The sequence below is a fragment of the Dipodomys merriami genome, unplaced genomic scaffold, assembly GCF_024711535.1.
Source record: "Dipodomys merriami isolate MVZ:Mamm:240054 unplaced genomic scaffold, mDipMer1.0.p SCAF_176, whole genome shotgun sequence".
NCBI lineage: Eukaryota > Metazoa > Chordata > Mammalia > Rodentia > Heteromyidae > Dipodomys > Dipodomys merriami.
In genome coordinates, this window is record NW_027203115.1 from 469,817 (window position 1) to 485,349 (window position 15,533).

General features: G+C 34.8%; 1 long non-coding RNA gene across 2 annotated transcripts in view; it reads left to right on the forward strand.

The window, feature by feature from the left end:
- Window positions 1–1,107: 1,107 nt before the first annotated feature.
- LOC138829720 (uncharacterized) overlaps window positions 1,108–15,533 on the forward strand; it is a 134,442-nt gene continuing 120,016 nt past the window's right edge. For both annotated transcript variants that reach the window (XR_011372706.1, XR_011372705.1), the window contains exon 1: window positions 1,108–1,742. This is a non-coding gene — a long non-coding RNA (uncharacterized lncRNA). The remainder of the gene's footprint in view (window positions 1,743–15,533) is intronic.

Here is a 15,533-nt window from a genome sequence, read left to right on the forward strand (position 1 = left end):
TTCTTGAAAGCTTTTCTCCATTTTAACTTTCTAGCAAAAAACTCATTGATAGCAGACTAAGTTTAGTTGAAGTTTTCTCTCAGATTTTGATGACAACTCAACACTTTTGTGACTTGCTAAAAAGATGTCATTCTAAAGTTTTAACTACTTTTAAACTTATAAGATTAAGTCTATAGAAAGTATTTTCATATTATCTCAATAATGATTACTTTCATAAACAACAGATTTATTTGAGACTATCAGCAACAAAAGAGATACACAAATGAGCCATATCTTAACCTTTTAAAAGCTAAATTATTTTAGATTAACAGAATTTTCCTACTCAGCTGAATTAAATTTTGGGAGTTTCAATAAAATCATCTGTGAATACTGCCATCTCCCTGTAGACTTAAAGGGCAATTAAATCACAAAACCTTTGAGTGTTACAGAAATTTTTTTTTTTTAATTTAGCTTTTGTCCATGAGCAAACTAAGGTAATCTTTTGGGGTCAGAAAGAGCCAGAAATTAATAGGTATGATGGTGCATGCTGTTAATGGTGGCACTAAGGGAAAATGAAGCAGGAGAATTTGGGAGTTCAAGGCCAATTTGGGCTAATGAGACCCTGTCTCAAAAACAAACAAAAAAGCATAATTTCTTAATTCAAATTGCGTCCAATATTTAAGAGCCACAAAACATACTAATACGGTAGTTTAAAAACTCATTACGTAGCTACTGAATTTTTAAAAACACAAATTTTCCACATTTATGTATGGTACATGGTGCATCAAAGTTGGCCATCAAGCTTCTGTAACCTACATTACACACTTACCTTGGGGAAACAACGTGCACATTATAACTGGGCAGGTAACTCTTTTAGTGAGGGAAGGCACTAAAGGAACTCAGTCCCTTTACTTACTCCTAAGGTAACCTTTTGCAGCCTGAAACTTCACAGTTCGCTTAAGCTGGGAAGCTTTTCCCGCCCAGTTTGTCTCCTGCCGGAAGTCAGCCCCGCCTGGAAGCCGTCGTCTTGGCAACACGGGATTGTCCCACCCTTCCCCAATAGCCACGCTCCCACGTGAACAAACTTGCCGAATTTTGATTGGTCAGTTTGTCCTTCACTCTGGAAGACCCGCGAAGCCCTGGCGCCCGAGTTTGAATTTGTGGCGCATTTGTGGCGCTTGGAGTCCGTGAGGCGCCGAATGGAGTTGGGCTTGTGAGTGGAGCTTGCGAACTCCGGGTGAGCGACTGTGACGGGGAGAAGGAAGAAAAGCGCGGCTGGAGGCGGAGAGGGCGCCTCTTCCAGATGACAGACTTAAGCCGGAATGCCTCACGCCCCTGACAGGCCCTTCTTCATTCGCAGCTTCTTAGCTTTGACGTCAGGTTACTTTTCCTGGCATCTGGTAGGTACTAGGCCTGACCTCTTTCTGCCCCGGAAGTAAAAGCTCATCCTAAAGCTGCCTCAGCTCCTTTTCCCTCCTCAGAAGCGACGCTTGGTCCAAACTACCGTGTACTCCCCATTGACCACTTCCATAACGATGCCCTCATTCTGTCACCGAAACTTTCTACATGCGTTTCTCAGCGTGGAAAAACGGCTCCCCGACAACAAACACCCCACGACTTGAATCCAGAATGTTCCTTACCAAGGGAGGATGCTGCTATGCGTCCCGCCACTCCGGACAGGGACGTAGTGAAAGTCATGTGAAGGAATGAAGGCCTCGCAGAGAGCAGCAAGTGCAAAGGGCTTTGTGAAGTGCTACACAAATGTAAGTTATCGATGGATTTCTACTGAAAGCCTTATTTTATTCCTAGGCCTTGTTGGTGCATGTGTCTCATTGATATTATGAATTTTGTTCAGACTTTGAAAAGGCGGAAATCAATATCGGAGAACACACTGGCAGTTTTTCCAAATATAAAATAAACACCGAACCTTGAGCTTTTATAGTTATGTTAGACATAGACACCTCAGGACATTGAATTTCCAGTGAAAATTTGGAACTGTAAAGGAAATTTACAGTATATATAGGTAGCTTTCCCTACACACCTTGTCTGTGACTATGAAAATCCTCTTATTTCCTTTCCTATTTGGTAATTCAGTGTTAGATACTCCTTGGTATATTGAGGTATCCGGTAGGAATGAGGATACCAACTCGAAAGAAATTTGGCAAGGCAAACTTTACTTCTACAGAAAGGTGGATCATCAGCGAAAATACACACACAAGCACTGGAGGAGGCAGGCTACTCCCTTTTGGTGCCTAATGCAGCTAGCCCCGCTCCTCTGCTCAGATAACAGGAGTTCAGATTAACAGTCTGTTTGATTGGCTAGTTTGAAGAGGGTCAAAAAAAATTTTTTTTACTACTGATGTGGCTTAATTAATAGCAGAAACAGGATGTAACTTTAATCCAACCAACCAGGAGCAAGCCACCTAGCTAAAGCAGGAACTTTTCAGAAAAACAAGTCTCATAAGATTGACAGAAAGGACTTTGATCCAAAAGAAGGCTATTCTCACCTTCAGTGTAAGCCTCTATCTTCAACTTTTAGTATAGAGTCTCTTAAATTTCCTCAGTAGGTACATGGAAATCACAGTCTTGTTTAAGAACTAGGAAAAAGACCTTGGAAATTTCCCCCAGAATATGACCTTATGGGCAAAATTTTATATCTGTTTCAGGGATTTTAGTCTCAACTTTGAAATAGGGATATTCCTTGGACCTCAGTCTACTTCTAGCAGTTTTTAAAGTAGAAATAATTAAGAAGCAAAACCAACTGTTTTACCTTGACAAAATGGCTGTCATTTGTATTGTGTGAGAAGTGGCTTTCAGTATTTTTTTTTTTTATTGTCCTGTTGTCATTTCAAAATGATGTCCTTTGGCCAAATTTGGCCTACAGCTTTTATAATTACAATTCAACTGGAATATAGCCATATCCACGTACTTATCCATGGCAGCTTTTGTGCTACAGTGTCAGAGTTGATTCCTTGTAACACTGTACAAGTTTCATACTCCAAAATACTACCTATTAGGCCTTTACAAAAACAGTTCTGCCAACCACTGTACTAGGACATTTTGAATTGATGTTTTCCCATCTAGTTTTCAAATACATTCCTCTGTTTTGTTTTCTAGCCTGTCTCCTTTTTCCATCCCTGGACATATATAGTTTCTTGAATTACAATAGCTCTAAAATAAAATTGAATATTTAAGAAGCATAAACTGCTCTCCTACTACCAACATTTGTTTGCCATTTTTATGTCTTTGGTAAAATATCAAAGTCTCTTTTATTAAGGTTCAGTTGATGTACTGAATTGCATATATTTTAAGTATATATTTTGGTTAATTTCAATATATGTATACACTCATGAAACTATTACCACAAATCAATGTACATAGCTATAATATGGATGAACTTTGATACTAAGTGAAAAACTAGTCACAAAGTGCTACATATTGCATTAATCCATTTATGTAAAATACCCATAGTGCACAAATTCCACAAAGAAAAGAAGTAGATTCATGGTTATTAGGGATTGGGATGTGGAGAATAAGAAGTGACTGCTAATAAGCATTAAATTTCTTTTTGTGATAATGAAAATGCTCTGAAATTAGATAGTTGTGATGGTTCCAAACCTTTATTAATACCCTAAAAGCTGCTGAATTATACACTTTGAAAGGATGAAATTTCTGATATATAAATTATATTTCAATAAGGCTTTTTAATAAAAGAGTAAAATAACACTAATTGTAATCTAGTAATGGGTACTTAGAAAACATTGTTCGTAATTGCAAAAACATGGAAATAAATGTCTATCAGAATAGTGATTATAAAAGGTTGTGTACACTCAAAATGAAAAAGTGAAGCTTTTAAAATGAGGAAGTAAAGCCATATGTATCAACATGATAAATCTCACAATCATTGTTTGAGCCAAAAGTCGCAGAGGAATCTATAATATAAATCTAGAATTAAAGTTTTAAAATATATAGAACATTATATAATTTAATAGAAGTATAAAAATACACAGGAACCATAAACATCAGCTTCCATTAGTAATTAGTTGTGGAGTTGTGGTATGTACTTATAGAAGACTAGGAGGGGACGGGGAGGAGAAGGAGAATATTATTAAGGAACATTTCATAGATTACTTCAATTACGCTTGATACTGTTTTATTTCTTTTAAAAATTTTTACTTTATTATTATTATATAGGTAATGTGAAGGGGATTAGCATTACATGTGTCAGGTAATGAGTATATTTCCTTTTGTACAGTGTCTTCCATTTCCTTACTCTCTCCCAGTCCCTCTCTCCTGTTTCTACTCAGGAGTTGAATAGTTCACTTTTTATTATTTTCACTACTTTATTTCTTAAAATAATAATACAGAAGGTTTTTTTTTTAAAGGAATTTATGTGAGAATATACAAGCTGGGTACAATGGCTCATACCTGTAATCCTAGCTACTCAGGAAGCTGAGATCTGAGGATCTCAGTTTGCAGCCAGCCCAAGCAGGAAAGTTCATGGAACTCTTTATCTCCAATTAACCACCACACTCAAGTAGTAGAGTGAAAAAGCTCAGGGACAGCACCCAGACCCTAAGTTTAAGCCCCCAAACTGGCACAAAAGTAGAATAAAACAAAGGCCAGGGTGCCGGCTGTAATCCTAGCTACTCAGGAGGCTGAGATCTAAGGATCGAGGTTCAAAGCCAGCCTGGGCAAGAATGTCCATGAGACTCTTATCTCCAATAAAACCACTAGAGAACCGGACGTGGCACTGTAGCTCAAGTGGTAGAGTACTTGCCTTGAGCTGAAGAGCACAGGGATAGCACCCATGCCCAGAGTTCAAGCCCCATGACTGACACACAAAAAAAGTAAAATAAAACAAAGTAAAATAAAATTGAATATATACAAAAATGGAAAAATAGTAGTAAATCATTGAATATATTTGGTTAAATTTTCACTTATAAAAGAATAGCGATAACAAAAGTAAAATTGAAGACAAACCAATTGAGAACTAATTTTCATACATAATTCATTATAAAACTACTTTGGGGTGTGTGGGGGGGTGGCATACTGGTTCCTAAGGCTTGAACTCAGGACCTGGGTAGTGTCCCTAAGCTTTTGTGTTAAAGACTAGCACTCTATCAGTTGAACCACAGCTTCACTTCTGGTATTTTGGTAGTTACTTGGAGATAAGAGTTCAATGAACTTTCCTGCCTGAACTGGCTTCAAACTGCATCCTTATATCTCAGCCTCCTAAGTAGTTAGGATTACAGGTAAAAGCCATAGACACCAGGCTATACAACTTCTTTTTAAAAAGATGTGGTTTCAGCCGGGTGTCGATGACTCATGCCTGTAAACCTAGCTACTAAGGAGGCTGAGATCTGAGGATCGATGTTCAAAGCCAGCTCAGGCAGAAAAGTCCGTGAGACTCTTATCTCCAGTAAACCACCAGAACACCAGAAGTGGCGCAGTGGATCAGTGGTAGAGCACTTGCCTTGAGCTGAAGAGCTGAGGGACAGCACCCAGGCCCAGAGTTCAAGCCTTATGACCGACAGAAATATAAAAAAGTTGTTGTTTCCCTTGAGAATAGTATATCAAGCAAAAATGTAAGGTACAATGACCTGGAAGCAATTTTACTAATGCATATTTGCAAAGTGGTACTACTCTCAGAAGTCAAATCAATGCCTTTTAGGAGATTTTTGAATGGTATCAAATGGTCTCAGTGGGAGGAAACATAAGGATGTGAAGTATGAGAAAAAGCTATAAGATCTTTCTAATATGATATAGGAGCTCAGTTTAAAGACAATCACAATGAAAAATGGATTACATAGCTGAAATAAGACAATACATGAATCATTTCTAGTTAATGAAAACATTTATTAGTATCAGGTCCAATTATTATATCAAGGATTATAAAGAGTTAATATTTGTCTTCAAAGAGGACAGTTTTTTTTAATAACTATACCATAAAATCAGAATTAGCAAAAGTAAAAAAAAAAATCAATACCTTGAAAACAATTCACCTTATCCCAAGAAAGTATGGAAAATAGTAGAAGTTCAGGCATTCAGGAGTTCAGTTTGATGAAGGACTGTGTTAAGATTCTGAACTTAATACTTGCTGGGTAATAGAAGACTAATTATATATTCTGAAGGCAACAAGTATTTTGTGGCTTCTATCTCTCATCTAGCTTGGACAACTAATTTCTTATTAGTATTGAATAATATTCCATTATAGTGATGTATTGTATCACAGTTTATTCATTCACCCAATTAAAAGCTACCTTGGTTGCCTCTGAGTTTTGGCAATTACAAATAAAGCTGCTATAAACACCCAAGTGTAGGTTTTATGTGAATAATAATTTTTAATTCATTGGGGGGTAAATACCAGTGAACAATACAGTTGGTTTGTATGATGACAGCTTTTGTAGTAGTAACACATGGTAGTTTTAATTTGTGATTCCCTAGTGGTAAGGGATTTTGAACGTCTTCTAATGTATTTACTTGCTATCTGTGTATCTTATTTGATGAATCTGTTGAGATGTTTTACCTATCCTGTAATTGGATTGCTGATGTTATTGTTGACTTTTGAATTATATTTAAAAAGTAATATTCAACTATTGTCTGTTTGGTTTTGACAGATAATCTCAGATAAAAATTTTTTTTTTGTACTGGTGAGCTCTGTATTGGTCCAGTTAAGATAGCCTTATATGTGGAGTCTTCACAGTCTAGTAATGATCATTCTCTGGGATTGGAACTTTGCCAGAATTTTAACTTTTTCACTGTTCTTAAGAGAGATTCAGCTTTTTTTTTGTTGAATAAAACAGCAAAATTCAGAATTTTAAAATAAAAGTTCAAAACCACAACTCAAAATTTTTTATGAATTGCAAACGTTTTGGTTAAATTTACCATTGAATATGTTAATTCTGACAGTTTTTGCTGTGTTCTCGTTGTTTTTAGGGAGGATATGTTTTTTTAGAGGTTTTTACACTAACATTTTAGTGATGTCCATTATCGTCTTCATAAGCAATGTCATGCAATTCTTAAGTTAGTACTCTGAGATGTGGAAGATAGTCCTTTTCTGTGGAATAGGACAACAGATCTCAGTTAATTGCTATAAGCATAACGTGCCATTTTATAATTTTGTAGGTGTTGGATCTGAATGAGTCAATTTTGCTCTGTAAATGAATGGTTAGATCTCATTAGTGTATGACCTGTGATGTTTATAACTTAAACTTTGAAGTTTAATAATAATGCTATCCCCTGGAACTTTTTGCCCACGAATGTCTTTTGATAGAATAACTTAAAAGGAATGTTTACTTTCTTCCATAATGTTCTATAAGCAGTATAATAATAATGATTGTCATCTTTTTCATTTGAGTCTCTTGAGTGTACAGCAGGTGCTTTGATTATTAGTAGATTTTTGTTTTTCTCTCTAGTGGTTACATTGTATAAAGTGTTTTGGGATGAGAAGAAGATTGATTTGTGCATGGTAGTTTGACCTGGGTGGACAAGCAGCATATTAATCAAGCTGTTTGCGCATGACCTGGTCACATTGTGGAGACATTTCATTATACTTTTATTTTAATTGAACTTAATTATACAGTAAAGCAAATGAAAAAAATGCAGTTGAATCTATGGCATTCTACTTAGTATTATGATCATTTAAAATAAGTATCTAAACTGAAAATATTGGGGAGAAAGCTTTTAAATATGTTTGACTTTTATTATCTATGAATTTTTCACAAAAGCTAAGTATGGTTCATCATTTTAGCTTTTTACCTGTTGTGTTTATCTAATTGGGTTACATTCTAATTAGAATAGTAGTTTCCTCTATATATTGTGAGGTCCAAAATGTGTTTCATAGTTGTAGTTAAATCTCTTATATTTACAGTGATCTGACATGGGGAATGAGTATTTTATCTGATGTTACTTTTTTTTTTCCTTTTTTTAATTGTGAAAATACCTACAGAGGGGTTACAATTACATGAGCAAGATAATGAGTACATTTCTTATCAAGCATTGTTGCCTCCTCCTTTGTTTCCCCTTACCATCCCTTCCCATTTCCTCCCTACCCCCCACACCAAAGTTGTAAAGTTCGTTTTCAACATACTGATGTTATTCTTGTTCTTATTCTAGTAATTACATTACTAAGTGGTTAATACCTAGAAGTTGATAGGACAATCAACTTTTCCAAAGGATAAATGTTTTATGAAATCCTACTTTTTTTTTAAATAACTATCTAGATTGGTACGGAGTATATATTAAATTTGTAGCTCTACAACAAGCAGTAGGTAAACAAGATGTTTTGTGTCTGTGTTGTATATGTTGACTGATGGAAGCTATCTTTATAGATATATGTGGTGCTGAGGAATCAAACCCAGGGCCTCATGCATGCAAGGCAAGCACTCTACCACTGAGCCACCTTCCCAGCCCCTACTTCTGCTTAAATTTCATTTCCTTTAGAAAAATGAAAAACAAGCAAAGGTGTAACATGAAAAGCAGTAAAATTTCCCCTTCTGTTTTTGCTCTGCTCCTTAGTTTCATATTTCCTGAATGGTTAGAAATTTGGTAAGTTGATAGAAATTTGTTAGGAGTTTCTATAACTTAAGTTTTTCTAAATTTCAGAATCTATTTTACCTAAAATGTGAATGTCTCATAGACCATTACTTATTTTTTAAATCATTTCCTCCTATGAAAGATTACATAATAAATATTAGGTGACAAAGAGATACTTTATGTTAGAATAAGATATAACTTTAATGCTCCTTTATATTTTATTTTTGTAAATAAGTATGAAAAGTTATCTCGCAACAGTTTTAAAACTCACTTTCCTAGAAAGGAAATAAAACCATCGTTCTTTTGTAATCTTCATGAATAATTTCTTGTTCTAGGTGCAAGGCCTTATTCAAGGCTGTACTATGGTATCTGTAATAATACATTTAATACATTTTAGACCTTACAGTCTAGGCCTCCATGAAAGCACTTCTAGATTACGGAAATGTGGAGAGCTTACACTTAATTTTTCGGTAGTTTCAGAATGAAGCATATGGTGTGTGTGGAGCGGGGGGAGTCCTGATTAGAAACATAAAACCTACTGACTGTATCTTGGCCAGTGTTCCCTTTTTTCCAGTAAGCTGTCTGCTATACAGAGGTGTATAACCCTAATGGCTTGTTGTATGCCATTAAAAGGTATTGTACACTCATAAAAGAATGACATTTTGATCAATGCTGTTAAAAGAATTACTGTCTTGACACAGAAAAGCTTTCCTGCTGCAAGTTTAAAAATATGCCTTTAAAAGCTTTTTATTGAATACCTTTGCATCCCTCAGAAATATGCCATTTTGGCAAGAGATTACTCTGCTGTATTCTGCACTATAACTTTAATACAAAACCTCCTATTTACCTTAGAAGTCATAGAGCCTAACAGGTATTTCCCTATCTTAAGAATTGTATCTGATCTAAAAATAGAACTTTTTGTAAAGAGAAAGCTGAAAAGTAAATTATTCCTTCTTACTTTGTGAGATGTTGATTTTGTTCATGCTGCTTCGTTTAAATTTTGGAATCATGCTTTTCTACCAGATTCAGAGATAGATCTTTTCTAATCACTTGGGGATTGGTTTTCTTAAATGGTATATGTTAAATGTGGCTCTCTACTATTTCTTTTCTTTTGTTCTATTTTTGAGTTGAAGTTTATGAGAACCATATAGATACAGTGTGCCAGAGCTGAAGATTTAGTTTATGCTTTGCTGGTCTTCTATAGATTTACTTATGTATTGTTGCTATAATTTTAGCTTTATTTCTTACTTTGCAAGTCTTGTATCACTTCTGACTTACACCTTTTTTATAGTTATTGGTAGTACTTAGGTTTCTCTTAGTGTTGCTAATATTGTTGAATCTAAAGCTGAAATTCAAACCTATAGAAAATTTCAGAGATTTTTTTTGCATATTTATAAAATGGAATCATCGTAAGAGATTTCCTATAAGAATACTTAGCAATATGAATTTGATTTAAATATGAGTGTTTTTAGAAAGAAGTGGGTCTGATGATGTGTGACAAATAAAAGTTTCTAAATTTTCAAATTTGATTACTGCCAGTTACATATTCTATTGATTTAGTCATAAAAAAGGAATAGCTATTAGACAAGTTTATAATAACACTGTCTGGAGAATTAATAAATTCATTATTTATCTTATAAAAGCATTCTTTGAGCAGGGCACTAGTGGTTCACATCTGTAATTCTAGCTACTCAGAAGTCTGAGATCTAAGGATTGTGGTTCTAAGCCAGCGTGGGCAGGAAAGTCCACAAGACTCATAATCTCTAATAAACTACTCAAAAAAGCCAGAAGTGGCACTGTGGCTCAAGTGATAAAGTTCTAGCCTTGAGCAAAAGAAGTTCAGGTACAGTTCCCAGGCCCAAAGTTCAAGCCCCAGGACTGGCAAATGCAAAAAAAGAAAGAAAGAGAAAAGCATTTTTTTTGTACTCAGGATATGGATGGATTTGTTGCAGGGTAGGGGTAGGGGCATGTATATGATATGTATGTATATAGATTGGTAGGTGGAGATTAGGGTTGATTATGCCAGTTTGCCTAGGTTTGAGTTTTGGAGAACTTTCAATATTAAATAAGGAAAGTCTTAAAAGCTCAGGGTATGCATGTGGGTTGTACCACATATATACACATGTGTGTATATATGTATGTATAAAATAATGGTAACACTGAGGCTGGAGGGAATTCTAATCTTGCTGGTAAACAGCTCTAAATTTAGTGCCTAGACTGATATTTGTCTGTTTTATTAGCAGAAAGTTCAGTCTCCTGTGTTTTCCCCATTTTAGATAACCTTTTCTTGTCATCTAAGAAATTAATTTCTTTGTTGGAATCATTGCAGGTAAACTTGATAGCAGGAATGCTGTTATTGAGGCAGCTTACACAGTGATTTGCTAAGTACAGCCTCTTCATAAAAGGTGAAGCAGAAGTCAATTTATCGATCCTAACCAGGATTTCAGGAACCTGTGGAGCTGCCTGACTTTTACCCCTTTTTATAAAGCCTATTATCTTTATTCTTTTTTATACTTGAGTGTTTAGTCCTTTCCTTTGGAACAACTTTTTACCTGTATTTTTGTATCATGTTAACTTTTTTTGAATGTTTGCTTTTTTCTAACACATAGGTGGGCAACTCTCTAGAAACTGTTCAGGGTAACATGACATTGCTAAAGTTTAACAGAGTTTGACCTATAGAAATAACTTTCATATGATTTACCTTATACTTAACCCATTTTCTTTCTTCAAATTTTTACCTGATTTTAAGCTTTCTTGGGTTATATTCTAAAGAAAGATCCCTTTAGGGAATTATATTTAAAATTGTTGTACTAACAGAAACAAATATTGATCAACAGAATAACTTTCTGTGCTTTTTGGACATTCACAGTTAGACTTGGGGTTTATTCTTTAAATAATTTTAGGCACCTAACAAAAACTTAAGGAGTAACTATGAAAAGTTTTTCTTTTGTTTGTTCCTCCCCCCTCCTCACCTTTTTTTGGCAGTACTAGGATTTGAACTCAAGGTTGCTCCTAGGTAGGTGCTTTACTGTTGAGCCATATATATAATGCTAGTTGTTTTTGAGATATGATCACATTTCCTGTTCGAGGATGTACCTGGACTATTGTAGCGGAGTGGCCAGCAGCTTCTGTTGCCATAGAGCCTTGTGCACTTATCTGCCCAGACTAGCCTTTAACTGTAACCTTCCCAGTCAGACTCCCAAGCCACTAAAATTACAGGCATGAATTACTGGGCTTGTCTTCTTTCCTTCTTTTTCACAGAACTTAGCCTTATACTTGTCTCAGTCTCATATGCTAATTATTGTCACTGAAATTTTTGTGATATGTATAAAACAGCATAATGAACAATCAATATTAAAATCTTTACCTTTGTTCTGTTTTGTCTTTTGCCTCATGGTCTAACAAACCATAGAAAGAAAAAAATCCCTTCCTATTTGAGGATATAATAGACTAAGCTCATGCTGATAATTTCAACTTAAGGCAATGGCTCTTCCTTATAGAAATGAAAAGCTGTCACAGAATTTTCAGTAAACATTAGCTTTTAAACTTCTATGTTTGTTAAAAAACTTGTTATAATGATCTCAGCATTACATAGATCTTTTAACACTGTTAAAAATTTTGAACTTCATGTCTGGTTTCATTATTTTTTTTTCCTATCACCGTCTTCCTTACATACTTATGGAAAGTGTCTTGGTATAACCCTTGTTCCACCTCTGTCATTCATATGAGATATTTTTAGTGTTCTATATTATCAATTCTATATATATCAATTCTATATATATATATCAATATATGATATCAATTCTATGTGTTTTTCACAAACTATGTCTACTAAAAAGTAATATATATGACATAGATTGGTTGATCTTTTTAGGAACAAAACATGATTCTAAATCATTAGAACAAATAATTCTCATTCTTATAAATTGTATTATGAGATAATATACCCAGTATAATGAAATCTGTTTTATTGTTCTGTGTATCTAACTTGAGACCAAGCCTGGACAGTCTAGCTTGGGAAGCTGAAAAACAGCTATGAAGATGGGATGATCTTCATCAAATAGGAATTTGACATTGTTGCTTTTCTCAGACATTAAATTCATAGGACAGTTGTGTAAAAGACTTATTTCCTTGACCACAAAGCTTCTCTAGTTGTAGAAATTCACATATTATAAACATATAGCTCAATGAATTTTCATTACTTACAAGATACCTATGTAGCTGACATCTTGATAAGAAATAGAACATACTTAGCAACGTGGTGCTTATATCTAAACTGCTCATTAACATTATAGAGTTACCTAGATTTAAATCCTATCTAAAAAGAAAGACTACTTAATACTCATGCAAATTATACTAGATAGTTATTTTTTTATCTTTGATATACTGCTTTTGCTTAACTGATATTCAGTTTAATTATACAGAAGTTTAAATGTCTATTTTCCTTAGTTATCTGTGTGATTGCAAAGGAAGGTCTTAAACTAATTACGAATTTTAAATTGATTTTTCTGAATAACCACATTGCTTGGACAGTGATTGACATTCAAAACTGATTTGATCAGGCTATTAAGTTTCTCTGTTTTAAGCTGCTGGGATTGCAAAACTCAATAATATGCAGAGAATGCCATTCTGAACATTTCTGTCAGATCAGGCTATACTATTATCATCCAGGCTGCAAGTACAGTATTATTGCTAGGTGGATTTTGCCTCCCTTCCTCCTTCCTCCCTCCATTCTCTTTTTTTCCTCTCTTTTCTTCGAATTGTGGTAGAAGTTGGGGTCTCTGAAGGTGAAAAGCTAGAACATCAATCTGCCACTTTCACTTGGCTTTAGTCTCTCTATTGCGTTTCCATTCATGTGTGCTGAGCTGTTCCTGTTACAGGCCCAACTTAGTGTTTTTCACTAATGTTTTGTCACAGAGAGATCTGTCCTCTTTGGTGAGATTGAAATGAGTAATAGTCTTTCGACAGTATTGGCAAGTAGCTTTCATGGTCCATGACAGATCTAATGAGCTATAGCTGCCTGTTTGAAAATTTCACTTTTCAATTGTCTGAAAGACTCCCCAGAATATAGACTTGAATTTCTGTGTATATTAAGACAACAGTAACAGCAGTAAAAAAAATCTTGACAAACTTACAAATATGTTATAAATTGCTTTATATGTTATAAACACCTCTTTTGTAAGGTGACAGTCAATGGATTTCCAGTTTCAACTGCCAGAACTATTATTTTCTAGTTGTTTTTTTTTTTTTTTTTTTTTTTTTACAGAATGCTGAAAAAAATAATGTAAACTATTTGACAAAGATATTTTGCATCAGGAACTGAATATATGCTATGTTTGTTCTATAAGTTCAGTTGTGCATTCATAGTTAAGAGCAAAGAAATTATGTACTTTATAGCGTGGATTATCGATATATGTTGGTATTCTCTCTTGGACCATCAATGTTCTTTATACATATGTAGCTATAGGAGAATAAGTTGTACTTTATAAAAACATAAAACCAAATATTGTAGACTTGTGGTTTAGTGGTGAATTCGATGCAAGCACAAAGATTAGACTTGCAACCCCAGATTTGCTGTGGTGATGATGATGATGATGATGATGATGATGATGATGATGATGATGATGATGATGATGATGATGATGTAGGTCGTGGGGCTTGAACTCTGGGCATAAGCACTGTCTGTCCCTCAGCTCTTCAGCTCAAGGTTAGTGCTCTACCACTTGAGCCACAGTGCTACTTCTGGTTTTCTGGTGGTTAATTGTAGATAAGAGTCTCATGGACTTTCTGCCTGTGCTGGTTTTGAACAGTAATCCTCAGATCTCAGCCCCTGAGTAGCAAGGATTACAGGCATGAGCCACTGGCGCCTAGTGATTTTCTGTTATTTTGAAGATGGATTGTGATCTTTTACAATTCTTGTGTGACCCATTTAAAATGGCTTTGTTGATGTAATTCATTTATACAATTTACACATTTAAAATATACAATGTAGCTGGGTGCCTATAATCCTAGCTACTCAGGAGGCTGAGATCTAGCTATCTAATCTCTCTGTATATACACATACATACAATGCAGTGTACATAGTTTGTTCAATCTATTTTAGAACATTTTTATTCCATATTCATTAGCAGACATTTTTTTTTCTACCAAATACTCCAGGCCTACCCAACTACTAATCTGAATGACGAAAGTTTTTAAAGTTGTTGATTTGAAATTCCCTGTTACTTTTCCACAACCTTGTACTTCAAGATTTTTGATTGAGTACACAGGTCCAATTAGAAAACAGTCAGTATTCTTTTTGTTAATACAAGTCTTGTAAATCAAAGAGTGTGACATAATTATATTCTTAGGTATATCTCATTATATATAGCTTCTTAAACATGATTCTCCAAAGGTTGTTTTTTTTTAAATCATAGATATAGACCTATTAAATATGCACCCTCCTTACACCTGATCCTTTTCCCGAACTTACAGATTCAGAGTATTGATTTTGTCTGAGTCTTGAAGTTTTTGGACTAAGAAGTTCTGACTCATTCTGACAGCAGTCACAAGATACTAATGTATAACTCAGAAAACAAATTATTCAATGTAATTTAAAACATATTGGTCCAGAGGATTAGATACTGTATCCTCTAAACAGCATATTCTGTCCCTGTAAGTAAGCTGTAGGACAAGCTTAAATATTTTCAGACATAGCATTATATATGTAGAATCAGTACAAGAAGGCTAATTTTATGGTTCAAACCTCTATTTTTTAGACTATGATAGGCAGAATAATGTCTCCTTTCCCATGCCTGTTTCCTAATCCCCAGAATTTTTTACCTCATATAGCAAAAGGAACTGTAGATGTGATTTAGGGGCCTTGCATGGTGAGATTATTATGAATTATCTGGCTCTTCATAATTGGAGAACTTTTTGTTGTAAAAGGGAGACTAAACTACAGAAAAACAGGTAACAGCATGAAAAGAACACAAATGACCATTGCTGGTAAGTTGATGTAGGAAGGAGCCATAAGC